Below are 6041 nucleotides of genomic sequence, written 5' to 3' on the forward strand. Positions count from 1 at the left end.
CGAAATTGTAAATGCGCACAGCTAGTTTGCTGTTGCAATGCGTTACTTCTATGGCGATTTATCATTAGGAAAGCTGTATCATATTAATTATAGTGGGCTAATTATGGTTTCCTTTGTTTCATGCTTATTTAACTTGCTAATAGTTTAAAATTTGCTGCATTGAACTCTGAATTATTGAACTGCAATTTGTAAATCTGTCCTGCGTTTTGATTGTTTTGTGAAATATTCTTGGTGAGTTTTTTGTATTTCACTGCATTTGGCTTGTTATGTAGTAGTCTTATTTGAATGAAGTACTGTTAGTATTATATTGGTGCCACAATTAATGCAGTAGGGTTAAGTACTGTTACTGTTGTGCTTATTTGTTCATGTTTATTTCAGTGTTCTGCAGTTACATAAAAGATTCGATATATTGTTGACCTTGGCTAAAAACAGTCGGTAAGCGATATAATTTGATTGCATGTTGGTTATTTATGCGGCAATTTAATAGTATTTATAGTGTATTTTGTTTTTTTTAGAAAACCTCTCTCTCTCTATCTCAACTCAATCTATCTGTATTCGTCATCTGTTTCCGTGATCTATTTGGCTCCATCTGACATCTCGATTTTATAATTTATGCTGAGCAAGTGCTTGATATTTCCACGACATATTACAATTCTCCTGTGTTTGAAGTTATGTATTGTGGGCTTGTGGACTTCAGCTTGCTTATCTCAGTTATAAGGCAGGGATAATTTGGAGAGGATTGTCTGGACCGAACATAGTATTGGGATAGACTACTAGAGCGTTTAGACTGGAAAATATTGGCGCACGCTTCAGCGCCCTTCGTCTTTGTGTAGCAAGCAGGGTGCATAAGGTCACACCCCGTCAAGCTTCTACATCTAGCGAAAAAATTAATCTTTAACCACTGAAAATTTCAAAGCAATTGGTCCAGTATTCGAAGAGAAAAGCGACTTTTTAAAAACGTGTCAAAGAACAACAACAACAACATAATATTGAAACGATCGTTATGTCCACTTCGTGTCCAATAAAGCGACCATTTAAATGAGTATATCGGCCATGGATTGCATATTTTATTCAACACGAAAACCATTACATATCCGTTGACAAAGTCGGCACTTATAACGACTGGCGTAATCTCGAGGACTGACTCAGGATTCGTACCGCGGGGATTCCGAGTCGATGAATATGTATTTTAATTGTAATAAATTAAGTATACTTTCTGGGATATTATACTGGATCTTTCTAATGGAGACGACGAATTCGCATGAGTGCAATATATATCAAAACTAAATACGAGAATATCGGTCGGAGACCGAAGACTTATCGATCTTAGATCGGTAATTAGTTGATAACTCGCTAATTATACGACATAATTAACCCAAAATCGATAGGCGTCTGGTCCGAGGTAAGGTGCATGCACATGCAAAATTTGGAGCAGATTCAACCACGCGTTCGTGAGATATCGCGTTCATCTAACAGACACACACACACCCACACACAGACATACAAATACCTATCAATATACTTACCGATCTTAAGATCGATAAGTAATAATCGGGCAGTTGATCACACTTTAATATGTCCGCGGATTGGCGTGATATTTTAGATCGGTAATGAGTTTATTTTGACATGAGTCGCCGCAACCGCGAGTTACCCTGAACACAAATGAATTAAAATAGAGAGACATTTTGAATTCTTGTAGTTATTACGAGACAGAAAAATTTATCATACCACGAAAAAGCCGGTATTTTTACCGAACGCGGAGACCGTTACATGTAAATTTACGATTCCATCTCATGACCTCTCGCCCCCCAAGTGAGCATCTCGCACCCCCCCAGTTTAACAACCACTGGACTAGGCAAAACTTATTTACCGGTACTTTCAAATAACAGATTGCTGAATGCTATGAATCAGAATAATGGTTTGAAACAAATACCCCATTTTACAGGCACTAAATCGCGAAACCTCTCTTAAAATAAACACCAAAAATGTTGCAATGGTTTTGTATGGACCTTTCCCCGACCTTTGACCGCCGAAAAATTCTTCCTATACTTTACCATTGCAAAATTTTCAGTTTTTTTTTAAGAGTGCTTTACGAGTTGGCGCCTGTAAAATGGGGTATGTGTTTCAAACCATCATAATGATTCATCGCATACAACAATCTGTTTTTTAAAAGTACCGGTGGGGAATTTTTAGCCTAGTCTATCACAGCTATTTCTACACTAACTTTTTATTACTGCAATTAAATTAAAACTCCTAGGAAGACAGAGTGATCATTAAATTATCTGATTTATATTTAAGTTCCCGAAACACAACTAAAAACTTACGAATAGAGTTCAAAAACGCGAAAACGAGGTAATGTTTAAGACCACGATTGAAAATCTGTCTCAGTGAGAAAAGTGTCTGAGCGGATGCGAAAAGGTAGTATTGTTACGTCACTTTTTGCATCTTGCTGATTGGCCGATGCCACGAAAAAAACAAGGAAGTCGATGTTCGGGGAAAGGTCCATAGGAAGAATTTCCAGCGGTTCAAAGTTCGGGAAAAGGTCCATTGAGTTAGCTATTTCCGTGTCCAGGTGCTGTGGCTCGGTATTCAAATTGTTTCATCAGATTTTCTATTATTCAGATAAATACCAAAAAAACTCCAGGCTATAGTTAATGGTTCTAGGCCCGGTCAGTGAAGGTCCTCTGATACAGTCCTATGCCACGTTAACTATGAGTATTTTAGTACAGATATAAGTTCTAGAAGGGCTATCAATGGCCGCTACTTTATTTTTGCAATATATTTGCACCCACTTACATTTGTACCGGAGGAATTTACACTCACAGACATTTATACCCGTCACATTTGCACCCACGTACTTTTACACCTAAGGACATTTGCACTATGGGGATAATCTTGTTATTTTAGTAACCTTTTACTGTTATTTTTCAAATCAATAATATGAATCGTCGTAAAACTAGTCAATTTAGTTTTCTTAAAAATATAAACCACCACAACGTGTTTTGTACTGGTCATAATTGATTTGAATAGCCCCAAGACATTTCTTAATGACAAACCAGTTTTAATATAATTTACCTATGTTCCATACTTGATTAGTACATTTTCATCTATTGGTAATCAGCATATACGTTACTCAATATTACTGATTTTTTATCCTTTCGGACCCGACTGGATCATTCATTTGTTTTGCGACCGTATCGTTGTACGATTAAATGCTAATAATAAAGACATTGCCTCGTTAAAGTGTGTCAAACAAAGACTTGGGGAGACTGAACAGTCGAGGCGCTACAGTTGATATTCGTCGACGTCTGGTGACAGAGGAAACATCCAACCAACAACAAATTAGCCTGAAATATATTATTGAGGCTATAGCACCTACAAATATTTCCACCCATAGATTTTTGATACCACAGACATTTTCACCCATGGATAATTGCACCCGCGAACATTTACAACCCTATGCATTCCCATTTGTGCCGTGGGATAAACATACTAATGAGTATAAAGTAGTAATAAACACATAAACGTTTAAGTGGGCATGTCAGTTACAGATATATAATACATGCCATGCATCCAAGAAAATTCACATCTATACTTTTGATTCCGCGTGCATTAGACAATAATAGACAATTGCACCCATCACATTCAGATCGACAGATTTTAGCATTCACATACAAATTGGATACGCAACCAAAAGCATTTGTACTTACGGGCATTTCCACGTGACGCGAAACAGCTCGCAACGGTACACACCATTATGAAGTAACAGTGGACATTTCCTCGACCATCGACTTCCTTACTTACTTCGTGACATTGGCCAATCAGCACGATGCGAAAAGTGACGTAACAATACTCCCTTTTCGCATCCGCTCAGACACTTTTCTCACTCAGACAGATTTTCAAGCGTGGTCGTAAACATTACCTCGTTTTCGCGTTTTTGAACTCCATTCGTTAGTTTTCTGTTGTGTTTCGGAAACTTAACTATAAATCAAATAATTCAAACAGCATTCAGTCTTCCTAGAAGTTTTAATTTAATTGCAGTAATACAAAATTAGTGTAGACATAGCTGTGATAGACTAGGCTAAAATTCTTTACCGGTACTTTTGAAAAACAGATTCTTGTATGCGATAAATCATAATGATGGTTTGAAACACATACCCCATTTTATAGGCGCCAACTCGCAAATGCACTTTTAAAATAGCTCCAAAAATTTTGCACTTGTAAAGTTTAGGAAGAATTTTTCGGGGATCAAAGGTCTGGGAAAGGTCCATAGCAATGTAACAACTTGATTACCACAAATTGTACTTTCGCCAAGTCGAGGTCGTTTTCTCTTTCCTGAGTGATCGGTCTATATTTCTGAGTGAGTGAGCTTGGACTAATCTTAAGCTGGTTTTCTTATAATAAAAATGCTTCTGTCCGTAAATAAATGCTACCGTATTTAAATGCTGAGAATTTCTGAGTGAGTGAGCTTGGACTAATCTTAAGCTGGTTTTCTTATAATAAAAATACTTCTGTCCGTAAATAAATGCTACCGTATGTAAATGCTTCTGTGCACATCTGACTTCAGTGTGAAGTCTGAGGAATAAATAACTTGATCCATCAACGTTTTTGAGACGTCATTTCATTTTTTGGACTCCACAGTTGCATTTCTTGCTATGTCAATTTTCTTTTTTCACCAGCGCAACTTATACGACAAATAGAATCTTTGTGCCCATTAAACAAGAATTAAATTAAACAAGTCCCCTGTCGTGGAAAAACAAAGTTTAGGTATTCCGGCGTATTGTGTTTTTTTGATTACGTTACTTACACCGTAAATATATGCTTACACTCTTGTTGACATGGTTTCACCTGTAGCCCGTTCATGAGGCACGGGCAAACGACGGTGTATAGAGGGCGTAGTGGCGCAAGGGACCAATAGGATTCTTGCAGAGTAAGGTTTGGGTTTCACCAATGACGAGAAGGGGCTTTCTAATACACCTTTGAAGTGATGTGGGGACATGTATGTAGCCTATTGTTAAATCTGTGGTTCTTTTTCCGTGGTTTTACTAAATATCTTTTTTCACTGTTGACTCTTATTTATAAAATCGTCATCCAATTTGACAGCCGGTGTGAAAATTATTACCAGGGTGTCCGTAATTTTATTTAAACATTTGCTATTTCTGTATTTATTTACTACCGGTACCGGTATTTAGGCTAGTCCAGTAGTCTGCGGATGTAGATCTAGATCTAATTCATCTGAACTGTCTCCATTTTTCTCACATTAATATATCTGTGTGTGTTTTATGTTACAGTGTTCGGCGCGGCGGTGTGGCTCAACGGGCTAAGCGTTAGGAATACCGGTACGCTCGCCACCGCACCTCTAATTACTCTGCGTGGGTTCGCAGGTTCGAATCCCATGCAGGGATGGTTATGTGCGAGAGGATTGCTGGACTCCTCGCCGTCGTTGGGTGGTTCACGTAACCGCTGGTCGGTTACGGTACGGCTTCCTCCACCACCAAGTCCATGCTTCCGAAAACAAACAATATAACTAATCCCATACCCGACTTGGAATGGTAACCGGACGAGAGGCCGTGGTTCGCCATCTGGATAAGCCGTCTTATCGGCTTTCCTCTCCCCCGGGATAAATACTGAAATATGTAAATCCTATCCTAAGTAAACATGCAGACTAGCATACCACTTTATTTCTGTATTTTGGCAAAACCTTCGAACTTAAATTCTGTACTGATACCGTACCGTACCACTGGTCTCCTGATTCAGTGATTCTATAATCAGTTTTTATTTATTTGTTTTTATCTGTATTGTCTTGTCTGTTGTGCTGATCATAATAAATAAATAATACCTCTTTTCTCTGGGTATCACACATAGTACAACTTCAAAATCTACAATACAAATATACAACAAGGTTGAAATATCTGAATATAGGCTAGCATTAGTTATACGGTACTGTTATAACATTCAAATTATAAGTACACTGCCAAGGTATGTCAGTACTGCAGTACCGTACAGCAGTGCCGTATGTCAGTATGTTGCTGATAGCTGGG

The 6041-nt window shown here is 38.0% G+C and overlaps 1 long non-coding RNA gene across 1 annotated transcript; it reads left to right on the top strand.

Moving 5' to 3' along the window:
- The first annotated feature begins 93 nt into the window (after positions 1 to 93).
- On the top strand, positions 94 to 668 carry LOC144432102 (uncharacterized). The gene is made up of 3 exons (XR_013480395.1): positions 94 to 231; positions 379 to 435; positions 516 to 668. It is a non-coding gene; the product is annotated as an uncharacterized LOC144432102 (long non-coding RNA).
- Positions 669 to 6041: the final 5373 nt, after the last annotated feature.

Source organism: Styela clava, chromosome 14 (assembly GCF_964204865.1).
Source record: "Styela clava chromosome 14, kaStyClav1.hap1.2, whole genome shotgun sequence".
Lineage (NCBI taxonomy): Eukaryota > Metazoa > Chordata > Ascidiacea > Stolidobranchia > Styelidae > Styela > Styela clava.